Below are 22,883 nucleotides of genomic sequence, written 5' to 3' on the forward strand. Positions count from 1 at the left end.
ATTAGATACCCCAGACCCTTTGGACTGTCAGACAACTAATCATTGCCCCTGCTCTTCTGTCAGGCATATTGGAGAGAGAGAACTCTGGAGGGGTTGGGCAAACTCAGTTTCCTCTTTCAAAATCCCCAAGCAGGTAATTCACATTACCTCCCGTGGGTGAGTGATGGGTATGAGAGAGGGCAGGGAAATTAAACAAACTGAAATCCTGCCACGGAGCTGCATGAAGCCAGAGGCATAAAGGTTGCCTGTGACATATGACGACCTCAATTCAGAAAGAAGATGCGGGCAGCCCAAGGGCATGCTCCGGAGGAAGGCCAAGCCTGTCACAGACAGTTGTAGTGTGATCTCTGAGCGCAGAAAGTGAGGGGCAGCACTCAGTGCACGGGTCTTGTTTTCTAACACTATTCTGTGATAAAGAAACCAGGTCTCCTTGGAGAGATGGCCATTCTAGGGCTGGGGCAAGGAATATGCAAAATGACCTATAACCTTCTGTAGTATCAGAAAATAAGTAATTGCTCAAAGAGCAAAAGAATGGGGCATATCAAAGGGGCACAGGAGTAATCCTGAAAAGAGCTGATCAAAGCAGGAGCAATTTGAGCAGCAAAATAAATAATGAAGTACTAGGTTATAACCGAAAGTATAAAATAAATGTCCCTGAGGCCATACTGATACAAATGACTGAATGAGTGATTAAATAAATGGGGGAGAAGAGATAAACCTTCCCTACAGAAGAATCCCAAATATTTTATGTATTAATTGTTAATGTATGCAATAAAGAGGCAGAACTTAGTCTTTCTTTCTGATTTGAGTATGGGCTATAGTTAGTGTCTTATTGGAGTATATAAGGGGGAAAAAGTGATTTTCCAGGGGAGAAGCCTAGCAAACCCTATGGCGGCTAGGTGGTCAAGGCTAACATCATCTGTGACGAGTCGTGTTGAAAGCTTCTACCCCTCATGTAGGGAAGGGTGCAGCACCTGTGTAGTATTCTCCCTCCCACACCTGACCCCAGTCTAACCATGCAGAAAGCATTAGACAAACCCAAATTGAGGAGCAGTCTACAGAATACCTGATTATTACTCCTCAAAGTGTCAAGGTCATGAAAACCAAGAAAAGCCTGAGAGGCTGTCCCTGATGAGAGGAGCCTAAGAAGACATAAAGACTAAAGGTAATGTTATATCTTGGATGGAATCCTAAAACAGGAAAAGGACATTAGGAAAGACACTAATAAAATCTGAATACAGTATGGAGTTTATTAAATAGTAATTTGCCAATGCTTGTTTCTTAGTCATGACAAATATCCCATGGTAGTGTAAGATGGTAACAGGAAAAACAAAGGGAGGGGTATATAGGAACTGTCTTTATTACCTTTTCTGCTTTCCTGTACATCCAAATTATTCTGTAAGAAAAAGTTTATTACAAAAAGAGAAGAATTAGCAAGCTCTTTCACTTGCAGTCCACCTAAGCTCATTTACCCTCGAACTTCATAGGCTGACTGCTTGATCCTTGGGGGAGCTTTACTGAATGTGGCTGAATAGACCTAATATAAAAATGCCTTTGATTTCGTCAGGCTTTATTCTAGATGTTTCACCTGTATATGCAAATGCTATGTCCCTCGGTCCCTGACCATTTGTCTTCAGCCATTTATTGCCTGATTTACATTCTCTGTCCTTATTTTCAAAGATATATATGATTCTCCTAGTCTCAGTTACCATATTCAATACCGCAAACAAGCATGTATTTAGATATTAATATGTATCTCCATATTTATGAGGCCACTTAGAGGAAGAAAACTACCATTTATTAGATGCCTGTTGTGTACCAAGAACTGTGCTAGGCACTGTTCCATTTGATCCAGATTATGCAGAGGATTTGAATTCTGCTTACTCCAGTAATGGATTTTCTCTCTAAAACTTGTTGAAGTACTCAGAGTTACTGGCATTCTAATTTTCTGCATAAAATTCCATTTGTCATAGTGATACTGGGGAAAAGATATTCATGAGGTGAGTGTCCACAGTACTTAAATTTTCTTCTTCCTCTGATTCTACATAGCTGTAGGTAGTTATACTTTAGACAAAGATGTGAACCCACTCTTCATTTTTCTCATCTTTCACTGCAGGGAAGGATTTCTTTATTGCCCTAGTGTAGGTCTATGTGAGGAGTGCGATGCTGGTTACGGTATATTGGGACAGGCGGGGCAGGGACCTACAGGCACTACAGCTGCCTGCCAGGAAGGCGTGTGGGAGCTCAGTCTGATGGTACTCTATCCCATTTTCTGTTGTTGGCCACTAGTCTTGTTGCGCTTCGTTCACAGAGGCAAAGTATCCCAACAATTCTGCATGCAAACACATCCATTCTGTACTTCAAACCTCTAAGAGGTCTAGCATAGAAGTGGATGTATTCATTTAACTGCTGGAGCTTGTAACCTGTTTCTCGCTAGAATCCTGGGCACATTGGCCAACACACATTCTCATGGTTTTTCAACAGTAAAGGCATTTTTGTAAGAAATGGTAATAAAATATCAGTTTGCATATTAGCATGAAATTGCTCTCTTCATTGTTTCAATAAATCTAGAGCAATTAGCTTTCCTTGCTTGTGATGTAGTGAGCAATCTTTATCACTGTTGCCATTGTCTTTTTTTTCTGGTGAAGGTAGCATTTTAATGGAATTTTTTTTTACTATTATTTTAGGTTCAGGGGTACCCGTGCAGGTTTGTTATACAGGTAAACTTGTGTCATGGGGGTTTGTTGTACAGATTATTTTATCACCCAGGTACTAAGCCTAGTTATCAATAGTTATTTTTTTCTGCTCCCCTCTCTCCTTCCACCCTTCGCTGTCTGGTAGGCCACAGTGTCTGTTGTACACCTTTCTGTGTCCACATGTTCTCATCATTTAGCTCCCACTTGTAAGTGAGAACATGTGGTATTTGATTTTCTGTTACTGCGTTAATTTGCTAAGGATAATGGCCTATGTCTGCATCCATGTTCTTGCAAAGGGCATAGTCTTATTCCTTTTTATGGCTACATAGTATTCCATGGTGTATATGTACCATGTTTTCTTTATCCAGTCTACCGTTGATGGGCATTTAGGTTGATTCCATATCTTTGCTATTGTGAATAGTGCTGCAGTGAACATACACATGCATGTGTCTTTATGATAGAATGATTTATATCCCTTTGGGTATATGCCTAGTAGTGGGATTGCTGGGTTGAACAGTAGTTCTGTTTTTAGGTCTTTGAGGAACCACAACACTGCTTTCCACAATGATTGAACTAATTTACCCTCCCACCAACAGTGTATAAGCATCCCCTTTTCTCCACAGTCTCACCAGCATCTGTTATTTTTTGACTTTTCAATAATGGCCATTCTGACTAGTGTGAGATGGTATCTCATGTGGTTTTGATTTGCATTTCTCTAATGATCATCTACAGCTCTCTACTGAGCTTTTTAAAATATGCTTCTTGGCCACATATCTAACTTTTAAAAAAATTATTGTGAAATAATTTTATATTTACAGAAAAGTTGCAAAAATACTACAGAAAGTTCCTGTATACCATTCATCCAACTTTCCCTAACGTTAATATCTCTAAATAATGTTTTCATTCAAGTCACTGTAAACAAAACATTTTTTGACAGGGGTGAGGGAGGTGAGAGGAAGTGAACAGCAGTTTGATACTTTGAAGTTGGTAATCCCTCAAATCGAAAGAATGGTCAAGGTAAAGGCTTTTAAGCATCATGAGCTTCCATTTTCTCCAAGGGTTGGTGTGGAAGGGGCTTGTAGCTTTGATATAACTAATCACAGACCATGTGGATCTTTTCCATAGGCTCTACATGTTTAAAAAATGATGCCTGAATATTCTGACCAAGATATACCTTACAATTGTCAGATGAAATGAGGGAATCCATCCAGTGGCTTTCTTCTTTTCGTTGTCTGGTATTCTTTTATTCTTAGTCTGTCAAGAAATAATAAAGGGGTAGCTATGAAGTGGAAGAGGCTATTCCTTAGGGCATTGTAATTGGTGGCTGCCAGTTCATCACTCTGTAATAGGAAAACATAATCAAACTAAGATGTCTTCTGTTTGCTGAAAGGCCATGATCTTTTCTGGAGTCTTTGTTAGCAAATTGGTTTTCTCAGTGATTGAAAGTTTGAAATCTGCAGACTTGTCACAACTTCTCAGGATAGGTTTTCCTTTCTTTGAATTGAATGTGGTTACTTACAGCTTCTTTGGGGTAGCAGGGATAGTCTCTCATTAGACTAGAGGGATATATCACTGTTTGGTTTCCTCTGTTTGGCCTTAAGTGCTAAATTTCTTTTCTTCTTCTAGGTTCTGTTGAAACATTCCTTTGTAAGAATGTCCCTAAAGATGTGGAGACAGAAAATAAGGTACCCAGGCCATGCATTGAGTGAATAATCAATATCCTGATCTCATTATTATTTAATTTTGAATAATCCTAGCGTTTCCAAAAGGGAAAGACCTTGCTTGAGAAGGAAAGTCACTTGGTAATTTCCTGGGCATGGGACATGGTAGATGGGAGAGGCTGAGTCTGTGAATTGTGTCTTTTTTTCCCAAAACCAGGTGAGGATTTTAGAGTTTTTCTTCACCAGTCATTGCTTCAGCAGAGTCATGGCTATTGGAGTGAAAATGATTTTAAAGTACATCATTGGCAATTATGTATATTAACAAGTGATTTAATGCAGGTGGGAACCTTGGCAAACAGCCATGCCTTTTCCAGGTGTTCCTGCTCTTATTTAGATACCCTTTAAAAAATTCTAATATGCAATGTTGGCATCATTAAGCACAAGATAAAAAGCACAGCTTTCATAAAGTAAAAATATTGAGTGTTGTGAAATCCATAATCATAAGTAAAATAAAAAGCCAAGAGTGTAAACCTGAATCCTCAAAGACTCGAGATAGCACATAAATGAGAGGGAAGCTCATCAAAGAACAGATGTTTTCTTGTTTGTCTCTGTGTGTGTTACAAATGCCCATTGATCCACTAGAACGAAATAGATAACTCATAGGTCTCTTTTATGATTTACAAATATATTTTAAAATGGTTTAGTTTTTTGAAAGAATCATATAGTGTACTTTCCCTGCTATTTTAAAGAGCACGTTTTCCATGGGGCTTATATTGTACATATAGTTTAGACGCTTCATGTAACAGGGATAACAAATTTTAAATACAGGAGTACATACAGTATTTCTGGCTTCTTGAATCCTAGAAATTTGTGTTGCTAATTACAGTATTGTGGGGAAAGTGCTGCAGAATTCAAGAAAGTATAGGCCACTGAGATTTTATACTAGAAAGGAATAAAGCTAGTACAAGGAAATAATTAATCCAGACTGCAGGGGGAGGGAAGCGAAGTGGGCGAGCAGAACATTTGGAGTAGCTTAGAGAGAACAGCAAGAAGAGCCTAGGCCACTCCAGAGTGAGAGAAGAAAGAGGGAGAAACAGCAAAGCAGAAGTTTTAGACATTGTATTGGAATTGGGTTCCCTTTGATATTTTTTGAAAGATTCCACTAAATATTTGAATTGCCTCTTATTTTTGATGGTTGAATTGATGTTTATTTAAATGAGAAAGAAAGGGACAGGCTGTAGAAAAGACGTAATTACATTTTTGCTGCATTAACATACAGGATCCTGGATTGGAAGTGAGCATTTCAGATTTATTCCAGAATTGAGACAAGAGCACAGGTTTATCACATCTGCCTTATTTATGTAATATATAAGATTATAGACTGGCCAACAATAAAACATGAAATATGATCATTTTTTATTAGTTACTCTGAAACCCAGAAGGGCACCATATTGAATTGGGATTACAGCTTTTCAAAGAATACATGGTTTAGAGCTAGATGTTCCCAGTGGAGACCCAGTTCTGTGTGACATTATGAGAGTTCTCTAAAATGAGAAAGTCTGAAAAACTTCCTGATGTCTGATCTGGGAGGAGCAAGAAAGCTGGTGTATTAGTCTGTTCTTATACTGCTAATAAAGACATACCCAAGACTGGGTAATTTATACAGGAAAGAGGTTTAATTGACTCACAGTGCAGCATGGCTGGGGAGACCTCAGGAAACTTAGAATCATTGCAGAAGTGGAAGCAAACACATCCTTCTTCACATGGCAGCAGCAAGAAGTGCCGAGCAGAAGTGGGGAAAGCCCCTTATAAAACCCTCAGATGTCATTAGAACTCACTGTCATGAGAACAGCATGGAGGTAACTGCCCCCATGATTCAATTACCTGCCACTGGGCCCCTCCCACGACATGTGGGGATTACAGGAACTACAATTCAAGATGAGATTTGGTTGGGGACGCAGCCAAACCATATCAGCTGGTGACAAAGATGCTTTGACCAATTCAAGGGTTTTGTCCAGCATCAGTAGCTGAGGCTGCCTCCCCTCATGTGGGCTGGGCTATGGCTGGGGGACATAGTCAAACAGGGAGCCACAGAACTGTGGCTGGGGTTTCTCCTTGCCAGACATAGTAATATTTGTGGACAGTACCACACCACAGACAGATGTGGAAGACCTTGAGCTGTGGTTGACTAATACCAATAAGATGGCACAGAGTAGTGAACTCAAGGGGTTTAAAAATCTTAAGTTAGGCTGCTCTACTGATGTTTTTCATTTTGGTTTCCAAACACTGGGATGTGGACTCTGTTGTGGGTGAACTGGGCTGCAGTAGGTGGAAGGGAGGAAAAGAGATCCTGGTCTCTGTCTGATATGTGTGTTTTGTGCAAATGCAGTGCATTTCATTTCTTTTCTTTTGGAGATGTGTGATCTTTCCCTGCTGCACTAGCCTTTTAATGGTACATTGTCTCTTGTTCCATTTCAAGCACACAAAAGAGATGCCGATTTCTCACAGTGGCTACTACTGCCTGATGAAATATGGATTTGCATACTTTCCCTTCTGTTGCACAAGGAGCTTGCTCAGGTTGCACAAGTGTGTTATCACTTCCACCAACTTGCAAGTGACAAAAGCCTCTATAAGCAGACAAAACAATATTTGAAATGAATGGGCTATTACTGGGAATATGTTCATATGTTGTTGTCAAGTTTGCCTTCTAATTTTTCTTTTGTCTAAAGAAAGTCCTTGGGCAAGTACATTACACCTTCCTGGCCGTTATTATATTAGTTAATACAATCCTGCTGTTTATTCATTTGTTCATCAATCCACCTAACCTGTAAATTAGATGCTAGGGGAGTATGAGGAGGATGAGTCATTGTCATATACTTTTATGCTATCAGGGAGACAGACCTAAAATCAATGAATAGAGACACAAGTATAATGGCAATAATAATAATAATAGTAACCATTGGGGCATTTATTGCGTACTTAGTTATGTGTCAGGCATTACACTCTTTCATGTACTATATCTCGTTTATTTATCTCAATAATAATATGAATCAGAACTTTCTCCACCCCCGTCTTGCAGATGAAGGAAGTCAGCCTTGGAGAGGTTAATGATGTGCTTAGAGTCTCACGGCTGATGGATTATAGAGCTCTTGTGTTGCTGTTACACAGGGGAAAAGCAAAGTATTGAGTAGCTGTGGAAGGAGGAAATAATTCAGGAGGAGGTGGCATTGGTGCCACATTTTGAAGACTGATTAGCATTTTGAAAAGTGGAGAAATGGAAGGTAGAGGGAAGAAGGGCACCCTCAAGAGATTGAATAGCATGAGGAAAACACAGGGCCATTGTATCAGCTAGAGATTACATTTGGCTAACTGGTTACAGAGACCTGAAATAACAGTGACTTAAACTAGGAAGGATTTTATTTTTCTCTCACATGACATGAAATTCAGAGGTAGATTGTCCAGGACTGATTTAATTGACTTACTATCATCATGGAGCCAGTTTCTTCTTTGTTTCTGTTTTGCCATCCTTAGGTCATGACTTTTATCATCAAGGTCACTGCAAAGTTACAAGGTGGCCCCAGTAGCCCCAACCATCATGTGATAGTTCCAGAAAGAAGATTTAAAAAACAAAAGAAAGAAAAAAGCAGGGAAGAGCAAAAGGGCAACTACCATCTGAGTAAACCCCATATTTTTAATTTTTTTTATGTGATGGCAGACAGAAGTGGCCAAAAGAGAAGACAGGAAAATAAAAGTATATTATATTATAATATTATACTCACTTGCCCTTAGAGACAAGAGGTGGGGCACGCCAGACAGGACTACATGGGAAAGATACCAGATAGTCAGGAAGCAGAAGACAGGAGAGAGAAGGCTTAGACCAGAGCCTTTATTGGGGTTTACATAGGAAGAGCAAGGCAAAACTGGGTGAAGAGTTTAGGGCTTGCTAGTTTGAGTAATCTGAGGGGCATTTGAGTAATCTAAGCTATGGGCATGGTCTCTAGTTACCTGGTGCCTGGCCCTGGGATGATTTAGGCAAAGGAATATTTTCTCCTGGGGTGTACAGGCCAGATGGAGCAGGCAGGGCTCTGGGTTGGTTAGTTTGCAGATCGTGGGCATGCTGGGGCTGAACCCTTTGCTATCTCTAAGAATTGGCCAAGGTGTTGGTGGGAGGCAGTCTCTTCCCAGCTAGAAATGTTTTTTTTTTTTTTTTTTAAGATGTCAAAACATCATAATCTATTGAAAATAAAAATATACACATATATTCTATTTAAAGATTGTTTTTCCTTAAATTTTAGAGAAAAAATTTTCTTTAAAAAATAAGTCATTTCCCATCCAATGACTTTCTATATCCCATTGGCCACCCCTATTTATAAGGTAGGCTAGGAAATACTGGCTTTTTTGTGTGTGAGTCTATTGTCTTCCCCAACATTATGGGGATTCTGTTAGGAAGAAGAGGAGCAGGATACTGGGCACAGCAGTGTTTGCAGCAGGCAGAAGAGGTACTTGGAGGAGTGAGCATGCTGTGTGTGCAAAGTAGTGCAGGAACAGCATGCAGGAGGAGGCTGGGGGCTTGCTGTGGAGGGAGTCCCTTAAATGTCATACTAAGAAGCTTAGATTTTAGATAACGCAGAACAGGGAACATTTAATTAACAGAGAGCATTTAAAGGATTTTGAGCAGGGAGTGGCTGTTTGGAAAGATCAATCTGGAAGCAACATGAAATGTAGGGATGCATTTCTAACAAGGGACTGGGTGATGAGTGAAAAAGGAGTTTCCTAATTTAGATTACTTTGCTTTTTAAATAGCTTACTCCTGGGTGTTTGTTGTAAGCTTTTCCCCTAGGCAGCAGGAAAATTACAGGACTCCTCAAACCAGGGGTTCTTAAACTTAGATCATGAGCCAAATTTAGAAGCCACCTGTTTTTGTAAATAAAATTTTACAGAAACACAGCCACTCCCGTTAGTTTCAGCAGATCTTTCTTATGCAAATGGTTGCTCAGGCAGCCCCTATACTTATCACTGTAGCTTCACACTCAACTCAGTTGAAAGGGAAAACGATGCAGGGATAAATCAGGAATTAACACCCCCCTGCCCCCCCGCCATCCATTCCTCAATGCATGTGGCTACGTGACTGTGCTGGGCAATCTCCCGTGATGGCTGCACCCCAGCATTTAACTGGGTGGAATCTCGGGGTTGCTGCAGTTTTGTGTCAGAAGTTCAGCTGAGAGAAAGTGTGCTTGTGGAGGAGCGGTTGAGGCTTTGCAGTTCATCTGTTCCTCTGGGCACCTGAGATCATGTCCCTGGATTGAGTTCAGATCTTCAGGAGCTGCTTATCTCCCTGCCTTAGAGAGTCCCCTCAGAGGCACTGCATCTGGCCTGCATCAATCATCAGCTATATTGAGAAACAGCCTTGGGAGACTCATTGTGTTTTGGGGAACATTCAAGTGTGTTTTGTTGTTGGGAACATCAGACTGTAGGTTACACAGCCGTCTCTCTATGAGGATGCTCCAGGAAGTCTCCCTATCAGAAATCGTGCTTCAAAGTGACTTTTCTTCTCAAGGCACCGAATTGATAATTGACTGTGCTTCTTTAGAGAGCACAGAGTCCAATCCCAGGACTTTGGAAGGCTGAGGCAGGAGGATCACTTGAGACCAGGAGTTTGAGACGAGCCTGAGCACCGTAGTGTCTCCACAAAAAAATTAAAAAAAAAAAAAAAAAAAGAGAAAAAGAAAGCACAGGGGCCCTTTAATGGTCCACCTCTGACATGTATAAAGGATTTTGGAGGTATTTATTTTGCACTAGGCACAGTGTTGGCTCTGTTAAGTTTTCCTATTCATGCTTTGTCTTCGAAGCATTTTTTATTCCTATTTAAATTATTTTTATCGTTAAAAATAATGATAAAAATGATCACTGTGCTATCTACAGACCCTTATAAGCTGTGTGAACTTGTTTTGGGATTCAGGCTTTGTAGAAAGCAGTGGTTTGTAAGCTTGACGACGTATCAGAATCACCTGAGAGGCTTGTTTTAAAACGGATTTCTGGCCCCACCCTACAATTTGGGATTCCCTGGGTCTGGGGCAGGGCCTGGGTCTGGGCCTTTCTAACACATTCCCATGGGATGCTGATGCTGCACGTTCCGGAACTGCCTGTGTGCCACTCTAGTAAATAAAACCTCAACAACAGTTGCTGATTATGTATTAGTAACCTGCCAATCAACCAGTGAAGTATTTTTTTTTCAATTCTTATTATGCAGCTGGCACCAAACTGGACATTATGGGGTGACATGGTCCTTATCCCAAGATAATTTTCTGATAGGTTGCAGAGATGTCAAATACATGTAACTTAGAGAAAAGGGCAATGCCTAGCAAGGTATAGATCGGGGTGGGACAGTTCAAAGTGAATTTGGTCTTTAGAGAGAAACACAGGATGAAATAGGGCTTGAACTTGTCTTTGAAGTGAAGATTGAGTTCGAGTGACAGAGTGAAGGATGGTGAGAAGGTCCTTTTCATTAGAGGACCAGCATGGGCAATGGTCCAGCAATGGAAAGAAAAAGCCCCCATAAAACCACGTAGGGCTGTATGATGCAGAAGATGGAACTTCTCACTCCACAGAGCAGCACCCCCTCCACAGCCATGGAGAGGGGCATTCCCCACAAGCTAACATCACCCTCCCATCTCATTTACCCCTGTTTTCCCTTTGATCAGATCCTCCGTTATTCCCTGACAACATTCTATACTTCCCAAGGCTGTTCCTTTGCCCCCGGTGTCTCCTTCACCAATGTACACTTTTCCCCTATCTTTACCAGTCTCATAAGGTACAGCTCAAATGCTACCCACCAGTTAGTAAAAATGCTTCCTTGTCCCTCCCAAGCCCTACCTTAGTGATTAGCCAATAGCTTGCATTGACAAGAACGTCATTCCTTCCCCCATTGACTTGTGGCCAAACTTTACTTATCCTCTGTCAATTCTAGTTTCTTCTTTGCTCTTCCTCTGTGGCAACTCCTGTTCTCCAAGTGTGGTCCATAGACCAGCAGTATTGGGTTTCCTGGGAACTTGTTGAAGTGCAAATATGCCCCACCCCAGACCTAAATGGAAAACTCTGGGCATGGGGCCTGGCCATCTGAGTTTTAACAAACCCTCCAGGTGATTCTAATACATGCTGCTATATGAGGAAATCTAATTATTGGCAAATGGCCACCAAAGCCCTCCCAGAGGGACTGCTTTCTGTTCTCTAATTGCTAACAGTCCATTTTAAGAGCTGAGATTTTGCATTTCTTATGAGATGAACAGTTTTAATTTCCTCAGCAGTTTGCTTTAAAAATAAAATGAGAATATTTTCTCCATAAGTTTAACATTTCACTCACTTTATTAGTAGTACAAATGCCCTGACCGCTTTTTAAAATGATTATAATTCAAACATAGATAATGAATGCTTTGGACTACTGTAACAAATTGGATAATAATAATGATTTAATGGAAGTCAAGCTATCTAACAGTAGGAAGAAAAATGCTGCTGATTAATTTCGTTTTTCTAAAACTCATGTTCATTTATAGTATATTCATACCAAAAGTATTCCAATGCCTTGTTTACTCCATGTCTAGTTTATATACTTTCTTATAGGAAGAATTGGAAGAATTGGAAAAATTACAAGGAACTCTTATCTAAAAATACTACATTGTTCAAAGATGTGAAATATATCCCTTATTTTCTAGTAAAATTGTAACTGCTTGGCCATATACAGAGTATGTAGGAATTTTGTTTTCCACAAAAACACAAATTTGTATATATATATATATATACACACACACACACACACACAAATCTGTGTATCTGTGAGATCTAATTTATATTCGTTTTATGATTTTTTCTTTTTAAACTTTATTGAAGTACAATTAACAAAAGAAAAATGCATCCGTTTAAAGGATCCCATTGGATATAGAATATAATTTGATGAGCTTTGACAGCTACACTCATGGAACCGCCATCACAATTAAAATATAGAACATTTCTGTTACTGTCCCAAGTTTCCTTGTTTACCTTTGCAGTCTATCCCACCCTTCACCCCAGTCTTGGGCAATAAAAATGGAGTAACAGCTATGTGTACTCTTTTGTGTCTGTCTTCTTTCACTTGGCATGATGATTTTGACATTCATCCTTTTGTTGCATATATTGCATATATTAGTAGTTCATTCCTTTTCATTGCTAAGGTATGGCACATTCCATGATATGGATATATCATATTTTGTTTATCCAAAAGTAAAAATTTAACTTTCTTTCCAAAGTTAGAGAATCTAACTTTTTTCACCAAATGTAAATCACCCAAATACTCGCACATATTTATTTTTTACTAGATTTTTATGTTCTATTTTACTAGTCTGTTTGACCATTCTGCTGATAATGTATTTGATTAATTGAAACCAAAATTTGGATATATTTGTCTAAGTGTTTACACTAATTCTGATGATGTAATTCTTTACTAGACAATTACTTTTGAATTAATTAGCCTTATTGAAGATGTTTTAATGAAATTATACTTAAATTGCAATTTTGTTAATTAATCACAGATTTCCTCTGATTTACAGTGTAATTTTGGTTGTTGAATGACAATGCTGATATGTGTGTGGGAAACTACCAATTTTGATGATCCAGTCAAAGGAAGATTTATGACCATAAACAAAGCACTTCTGATGTGGTGCCAATGTCGGTGGATTGGTCTGAACTTCACCTGATACTGGTCAAAGATTCCAGTTTTTGTGACAGTCTCAGGGTGGAATTTGAAGCTAATAATTAACTCCCTGGGTTAACAAGACTGAATGGCTGGAAGCAGCACACTTGTGTCTCAGATCCGATGCAGCAGTGTTTGAGACACTGGGCATGGCATTTTTTATAGTGAGAGGGACTCCTGTGCTTGCATCCTGCAGATGAGGCCAAATGTTTAGAGCCATCACATGGTTACAGGATGGTCAAGGAGAACGTGTGGTCATCTTTGCGCCACTCCAGAGACTCCTTCATCTGAAATGCTATTCAAGTAGCCACAAATAAGAAGGGACTCTGACTCCAGGGAGTGTTCTGAGCAGGGGATGCTGGAAGGAGGGAACTTGTGCTTTCCTGTTTCCAAAAGTGGATCAATGCAGAGAAGCAGTCTGCATGGGATATTACCATAGAATTTTCATTTTGTTTACCAAAGTGTGTAAGAAAGTAGGTTTATAAATACTTAAAGCCATTTTTATTATGTTACTTTCTACCTATTTACTCCCTACTTTTTCCTAAACCAATTTGAGGTGTTTATAAATACATATAAATCAAAGAAATCTTATTTTATAAGATAATGATATCAGGACAAAAGGAAAGTAAGAGTCAGATAGAAAGATAAAGGCAAAGGGGAATAAACACATAGAAATGCCTGCTCTTTTTATCCTTTGATAATTGTAGAGTTGCTTCACAATTGACTGAATTTTGTTGGGCCTGGAAAAAGAGGTGAGAATGATGAATCTTCTTTTAAAAATCTGTTTCTTGATTTCCTACTGCTTTGTCCTAATCCCTGCTTTAGGTCTACACTGCCTACTCTTGAAGATCTGTCTAATGGGAGGGAATCCCATCCCATGACTCTTAGCAAAACCTTTCAAAATCCAAAGATCTCTTCCATTTTGGTCCTTCCTCAATATGATTGAACAAGTCCAGCTGATGCTGATAAATTTCATTCCCATATAGAGATGAAATCTGCTCCTTGTAACTCTATCCATGATACTGGTTTATCTCCTGAATTCACACAAAACAATTCTATCCCCGCCCTTCTCTTTAAGTGACTCTTACGCCTCTCAAGCCTCACGTTAGCTTTCTCTTGGATAAACATTCCTAGTTTTCCCAGCACATTTTTTTTTTTTTTTTTTTTTTTTTTTTTTTTAAGATCAGGCTTTCCCCATTCTGGACATATACCTTCTGATGTTCTCTTGTTTGCCAAGATCTAGTATTGCCTTATAATTTACTTCTCAAAATTAGAACACATTTGAGTGTAAAAGGGGTGCCTAATAATTAAAATGAGACAAAAAGTATAAACAGGAACCATCCCAGAGCAAACCAACGCATAAGCTCTCCTGGCCAAAATATCATTTGAATGTGTCAGAAAATGAGGCAGACAAATTCTGACCAGCAGAACTGCACATATACTCTTACTTTCTGAGATCTGCATACTTTAATTTTTTTTTTAACGTAGCTAAAGCTAAATGTTGTAGGTGAGTGTTCCTCTTACATATCTAGTCTCATTTCCAATTTGGTAACTGCATCCCAATTTTTCTTTGGAGAAGCATTACTCCTTCAGTTGAGTATACCCTGATTTCCAAGGGTGGATACAAGACCCAAGTCTGGCCAATCAAAGCAACATTTCCACTTACCTTACAATGACTGTTTAAAATTGAACAGAACATTAAACATCCACCACAGTGCCTGGCACAGTAATACAATAAATGCTAGCTCCTTTCCTTTTCTTAGCTTTAATGATTGGTGCATTTATTAATGTGCTCTAGAAATTTTTCTGTGATTCATGCCATACTTGTTGACTAAATATTTATGAAAGATTTCCCCTTTTGTCATGTTTTGAAAAAAAAAAAAGTAATGTTTACCCATTTCTAGTTTTCTGGGAGCTTCCCCATTTACTATGGCAAGATACTGACTTGAATAAAATTGCTGTGATTTTTCTGAACCTAGAGACCTGGTTGAATTTAAAATAGTTGGTTATTCTTTTACCATCTGCTTGCTTCTCACAGCCTGAAATTTCCTCCTTAGACATACTTGCCTTTAATTTTTTGTTTGATTCCAAGATGCAGGGTAATACTATTTTTAACTATCCTAATATGCAGGTACAGGTTATGTGACCTTTTAAAAACAGAATTATTTCCTCTCAGTTGTGGACTCCTAAATTTTGTACTTGGCTTAAACCATTTTCTTAAAGTAATTACACCTGCATATGGTATATTAACATACGCATTATAGAAATTTAAGTTATATAAACAGGCATATAGTGAAAAAGAGTTTTCATCCTCTCTAGAATGAATGCACTCTCTAAGGGTGTATGTGTAGTTCTGTTGCTCAGAATTTATCTGCTTCATTTTCTGATACATTCAAGTAGTATTTTGGCCAGGAGAGCTTATGTGTTGGTTTGCCCTGGGATGACGCCTGTTTACACTTTTTGTCTCATTGTAAGTATTAAGCGCTCTTTTACTGTCATTTTTAGGTAGTCTTCACTTTTACTCTGTATTTTTAGGTAGTCACTGTACGTGTGTGTGTTTTACACAAATGGTGGCATATTGTACACACTAGGCCTTGCTTTTTTATTTAGCAAAATATCTGGATAGTTTTAAATATAAAATATTTATCGGAGAAGCTTATTTGCAATTACAGTATATCTTCTTTTTAGACACATTTATTCAGCAAATATTATGCACCTAATACACTATAGGTACTGTGGTTGATAGGATATGTGGTGGTAAATGAAAGACACATGGTTCTTGCCTTGATGCAGTTTGATCTCTGTTGGTTATCCTTTCCCATTGGACTTGTTTGATGCTATAGATACTAAAGGCTTTCTTTTTTAAAAAGAAATAAATGATATTCATTCCTTGATATAAATAAATAGTGTGTAAAAAGGTACACAGGAAGGAAACAGCCTGATGCTTAAACCATAAAACGTACTTTAGTGGGACTAGAGGGTAAGGTGTATGCAGTGGAAGATAAAGTTTGAGAGTCCTTGCTTTATATATAATTCCTATGACTTTTCTCTGGGCCTGTGTGTTCTCAAGTATGGTAGGTGTACTAATGCTGTGATGCAAGAAGCTTTTAGTGGTATACAGATAAACATTTTTTGTTTTAATAGCTATACATTTATTTTTATACTTTCCCTATGACAACTGATACTGATATTTCAAATTCAAAGATCACATATCCTTTTGTTATAAATCTAAGTATGTAAATAATGGTATAAGTACTATGCAAATAAACATGATGATGGTTGTTATGTCAAAAGTCACGAAGGTAGTAATCAAATGACTGCAGCTGGGGAACATAGTTGTAGATAATGCTGGTGCTAATGCAATAGTTTTGGAGAGGGGTAAAATAATCAGATTTGTGGTTTAGAAAGATCACTTTGTTTGCCCTGTAGAGACTGGATTGGCAGTAGCAGAATATGGAAGGTTATGCTAGCCTAGTTGGCAAACAGCAGAAGCTTCAACTAGGCAGGGGCATTGTGGAAGGAAACCCATTTCTAAAAACAATATAATGTGAGTTGAGAAGGGAGGCAGACCTAAGGAAAGCTCCTCAATTCCTAGTTTAGGTGGCTGGACACTTGGATGTAATCAACCAGAATATGAAATATAAGAGAAACTAATGAACTTTGGAGAAAAAAAGGAGTTCAATCTTATATGTATTTATTAAATTCAAGGTGTCTGTGAGCACTTCAACAGAAATGTCTAGTATGCAGTTGAATTCGTGGTGCTGGAGTTTAAGGGGAGCTTTGGAGATATGCCCTGGTAGTTAGAACACACGCATAGCAGTGGAAGCAATGGATGTGGATGAGGCTTCCAGGGCATCTTGAGTACCAAGAGAAGAGAGACAGTGAAAGGGCCTTTTTCTGAGTGCACCAACACTTAAGAGTAGGTGGAAAGAAAGACAGCCATTTTATGGCTGGGAGTGGCTGGAATAGTGAAACTATGGGAAGGGAGAATTTCAAATATTAATGAATGTGAGCCATAGTGCCAGAAGAGAGAAGCAAGAACTATCTACAAGATTTGTCAATTAGCAGGTGTCTGCATAGTAACTTGGGGTAAGATATGTGGTGTTTTTGCTAGTAAAATGGGCTAAAGAAGAGAAGAGATTTTACCCCTGAAGAGGTAAACAATAAAAAGCAGAGAAGGGCAGTCCACTTCTAAAATGACAGCATGAACAACTGTAAGAACTCACTCCCCATTGAAAAATAATTGCCAGTGAGAATGATAAAAAACAAAACAAACAAACAAAAAACAACCATTTAAAGTCTCTAGAAATTATCAGTACGGGGGCCTAACAGTAAATTTTTACTGGCAAAAGAAAGAATTAGTAAGCTTGAATAAATATTGATGGAGATTATGCAATCCAAAGAGCAGAGAAAAAGGAAAGAATGAAGAAAACCAGTAAGCATGCCAGCACACATGTAATGGGAGTGCTAGAAGAAGAGGAGAGAAAGAACAAGAAAAAAGACTAGAAAAAATATTAGAAGAAATAATGGCTAGAAGAAATAATAACTTCCCAAATTTCATGAGAAAATGTTCATCTCATATCCAAGAAGCTCAACAAACTCTAATGGGATAAATATGAAAAGACCCACACACAGACACATCATAGTAAAATTGCTGAAAGCCAAAGATAAACAGAAAATCTTGAAAGCAGCAAGAGAAAACTAAATGACACATCCCATACAAATAAAAAAAAAAAAAAAACAACTAAATGACACATCACATAATCCAATAAGATTAGCATCTTACCAGAAACTTTTTAGCAGAAACAATGGAGGCCAGAAGACAATGGATGACATATTTGGAGTTCTAAAAATAAAAACAAACAGCACCTGTTAACCAAGAACCTTATATCCAGGAGACAATCTTCCAGAAATGAAGATGATATACAGACAATCTCAGATAAACAAAAATGAGGAATTTGTTACTAGCATAGCAAATCCACCTTTTAAGAAATACTAAAGGGAATTCTTCAGGTAAGTGACTCTAGACAGTTTTAGGTTGGTACGAAAGTAATTGCATTTTTTTCTGTTCCTTTTAATTGCGAAAAACCACGTTACTTTTGTACCAACCTAGTAATTTGAACCCATTCACACATGCACAAATAAAGAACACTGGTAAAGGTAATTATGTAATTATAAAAGACAATGAGAATGCACATTTATTCCCTTTTTATTAACTGATTTAAAAAGCAACTTTACAAAACAATATGTATATAATTGTATTGTGGAATCTATGACATATAGAAATACAATGTTTACTAATAAAAGCACAGAGAAGGTGATGGGAATAAAGCTATATTGCAGTAAGAAAATGACAAAAGATGGTAATACAAATCAGTAAGAATAAATGAAGAGAAACAGAAATAATAAGAAGGTTACTATAATAAATACTATTAATACGTATTTGCTTTGTGCTCTTCTCTTGGCTTCTTTACAAGACATACAAGTATATAAAGTAATAAATATTACAATTTGATGTTGGGTTTGTACCATATATAGATTAATAGGTTAATATGTATAACGATAATAGCACAAAAAAGGGAAAAGCATGATAGAGCTGTAAAGGAGTAACATTTATATGTCTCACTTGAATTAATTTAGTATAAATCTTAAGTCGATTTTGATAAGTTAAGATTTATATGGCAAACACTAAAATAACCACCAAAAATAACTTTAAAATATAGTGAAAAAAATGGAAGGAATTAAATATTGTGAAAAAGTCATTGAAGGAATTAAAATGTTACTTTAGAAATAAATATTCACTTAATGCTGAAAAAAGCAATAAAGGAGTAATAGAGGAACAAAAGAGAAATGAGATATATAGAAAACAAAATGTGGATAAATTAAATAATCCTATCAAAATGCAGAGATTTTCAGATAGGATAGAAAAAGAGACTCAACTATATGCTATCTATAGGAAACACACTATACATAAAGAAACATAGATTGAAATAAAAAGGTGAAAAAGTTATTTCATGTAAACCACAATACCAAGAAAGCTAGAGTGGCTAGACTAATATGAGACAAACAGATATTAAAACAAAAACATTAGTAGACAGCAAGATTTCATAATGATAAATGGGACAATCTATGAGGAAGATGTAACAATTATAAACATATATGCACAGCAGAGCCCCAAATGCATAAAGGAGAATCCAGCAGATCTGAAATGAGAAGTAAACAATTTCACAATAGTTCAAGACTTAAAAACTCCACTTTCAAAAATGGATAGAATGACTAGGCAGAATATGAACAAGGAAATGGAATAATTGAACAATACTTTACACAAACTAGACCTAACATACATCTATAGAACATTCTGCCTAGCATAACAAAAGCAGAATACACATTCTTCTCAAGTGCAGATGTAAAAATTTCCAGGATACACCATATATTAGGGTATAAACCAAGCTGCACAAGCCTCAGTACATTTAAAAGGATTGAAATAGGCTGGGTGCGGTGGCTCACGCCTGTATCCCAGCACTTTGGGAGGCCGAGGCAGGCGGATCACAAGGTCAGGAGATCGAGACCATCCTGGCTAACACGGTGAAACCCCATCTCTACTAAAAATACAAAAAATTAGCTGGGCGTGGCAGTGTGCAACTGTAGTCCCAGCTGCTGGGGAGACTGAGGCAGGAGAATGGCATGAATCCAGGAGGAGGAGCTTGCAGTGAGCCAAGATCACACTACTGCACTCCAGCCTGGGCAACAGAGTGAGACTCTGTCTTAAAAAAAAAAAGGATTGAAATAATACTAAGGATGTTTTAACCACAATGAAATGAAATTAATATACACAAAATATCTGCAACAAAATACTAGTAAAACAAATCCAGCATCATATATAAAGAATTATACACTACTACTACTAGGGTTTATCACAGGAATGCAAGGTTGGTTAACATCAGAAAAAAAAATTAGTTAAAGTCATATGCTGTATCAATAGAATAAAGACAAAAGGCAAATGATCATCTCTATAGATGCAGAAAAACAACTGATAAAGTCCAATGACATTTATGATAAAAATATTAAACAAACTGGGAATAGAAGAGAACCTCCTCAGCTTGAATAAAGATGTCTATGAAAAGTTCATAATTATTATAGTAGTCAAAAGTGTTAGACTGAAGGGTTTCCCCTAGGAAAGAAGCAAGACAAGGATATCTGATCTCACTGTTTCTGTTATAATAGCTAGAACAATTAGGACAGAAAAAAAGAAATAATAGGCATTCAGATTGAAAAGGAAGAATTAAAACTATCTCTATTCATGGATCACATGCTCTATTTTTTTGGTAGAAATTCTAAGGAATTTACTATTAAACACCCCAGTAGAACTAATAAATGAGTTTTCCAAGGTGATAGGATACAAGATCAATACAAAATTTAGTTGTATTTCTATAAACTCGCATTGAACAACCTAAAAATGAAATTAAGAAAACAATTATATTTTTAAAAGCATCTAAATAATAAAATACTTAGAAATAAAGTTAACAAAATAAATGCAAAGTAGACTATTACAACCAGAAAACATTGTTGAAAGAAATTAAAGAAGATCTAAATAAGTGGAAAGACATCTTATGTTCATAAATCAGAAGAGTTAACATTGTTAAGATGGCAAGTGGAATAAGTGCTCAACAAAATGTCATTTGGCTTCTTTATTGACAAGCTGATACTTAAATTCACACAGAAAGTTAAGGGACCCAAATAGTCAAAACAATGTTCAAAACAAATAACAAAGTTGGAGAACTCACACTTCTCAATTTAAAAACTTACTATAAAGCTATAATAAACAAGACAGTGTGGTATGGACTTAAAGATAGACATATAGATCAATGGAGTAGAACAGAGAGACCAGAAAAAAACCATTATATTTATATTAGTTGATGCTTTACAAGAGTATTAAAACAATTCAGTGAAGAAAGAATAGTCTTTTAAATAAATGACACTATGACAACTGGCTATCCACAGGCAAAATAATGAAGTTGGGCTCCATCATATCATATACAAAAATTAACTCAAAATGGATTGAAAATATGAACACAAGAAGTAAAACTCTCAGAATAAAACAGTGACAAATCTTCATGACCTTGTACTAAACAAAGATTACTAAGATATGTCACTAAAAACATAAGCAACAAAAGAAAAAATAGATTAATTGGACTTAGTCAAATTTAAAAATTTTTGTGCTTCCAAGGACACCATTAAGGAAGTGATAAGACAATCTACTGAATAAGAGAAAATACTTTCAAATTATGTATCTAGTATTGGATTTGTGTATAGAATATAAAAAGAACCCATACCACTTAATAATTTCAAGATGGGAGAGAAGCAGAACAAGATGGCCAAATAGAACCTTCCTGCAAGTGAACTTCCTGTAGGAACATCAAATTGAACAACTATCTACAAAAATAAACACCTTATCAAGAATGAAAAATCAACCCTCTAAAGAATTGGTACAAACAAGGCTAGGCTGTGAAGACTAAAATAAATACCTAACTTTTCTATGCCAGAAATGGACAAAAGTCCACAAGCATCAAGAACTTTCAGGAAAATATGACATCACCAAACAGACTAAATAAGGCACCAGTAACAAATCCTGCAGTGACAGAGATATGTGACCTCTCAGGGAATTCAAAATTGCTATCTTGAGGAAGCTCAGTGAACTTCAGGATAACACAGAGAAGGAATTAAGAATGCTATCAAAGAAACTTAACAAAGAGATTGAAATAATAATAAGGAAATCAAACAGATATCCTGGAGCTGAAAAGTCAAATTGAAAAACAGAGAAATGCAGCAGAATGTCTCAGCAGCAAAACTGATCAAGCAGAAGAAAGGAATTAGTGAGCTGAAAAATAGACTATTTGAAAATACACAGTCAGAGGAGAAAAAACAATGCAAAAGAATAAAGTACATTTACAAACTCTAGAAAATAGCCTCAAAAGGGAAAAATCTTGAGTCGGTGGCCATAAAGAGGATGTAGTGAGAAAAAGAAGTTGGGATAGAAAGTTTTTTTCAAAGAAATAACAACTTTCTAAACCCAGAGAAAGGCATAAATATCAAGGTGCCAGAAGACACCAAGCAGATCCAACCCAAATAAAACTACTCTGAGACATAAAATAATCAAACTCTCAAAGATTAAGGAAAATGGCAGGACTCTAAAAGCAGCAATTGAAAAGAAGCAGATAACATATAAAGGGGCTTTGATATACCTGGCAGCAGACTTCTCAGTGGAAACCTTACAGGCCAGAAGAAATTAGGATGACAGATTCAAAACGCTGAAGGAAATAAAACATTCAACCAAGTATACTATATCCAGCAAAGCTCTACTTCAAACATGAAGGAGAGATAAAGACTTTCCCAGACAAACAAAAGCTGAGGGAATTTATCTTACAAGAAATGCTAAAGAGAGTTCTTCAATCTGGAAGAAAAGGATGCTAATGTGCAACAATGAATCATCTTAAGGTATAAAAGTGACTAGTAAAAGTCAATCTGCAGACAAATTCATAAAACTGTAATGCCATAATAGTGATGTATCAACTACTGCTATCTTTAGCATGAAAACTAAAAGAGAAATCTATCAAAAATAATAACTACAATTTCTTAAGAGATAGACAATATAAAAAGATATAAAAAACAAAAAGCCAGAAAATGGGGGAATGAAGTTAGTGTACATTTTTAAAGTTTTTTTCATTATTTGTTTCTTTTCATTGTGTCATCTGTTAAAATAATTTGCTACAGCTATAATGTGTTTTTAGTAAGCTTCATGGTAAG

Source organism: Symphalangus syndactylus, chromosome 3 (genome assembly GCF_028878055.3).
Source record: "Symphalangus syndactylus isolate Jambi chromosome 3, NHGRI_mSymSyn1-v2.1_pri, whole genome shotgun sequence".
Lineage (NCBI taxonomy): Eukaryota > Metazoa > Chordata > Mammalia > Primates > Hylobatidae > Symphalangus > Symphalangus syndactylus.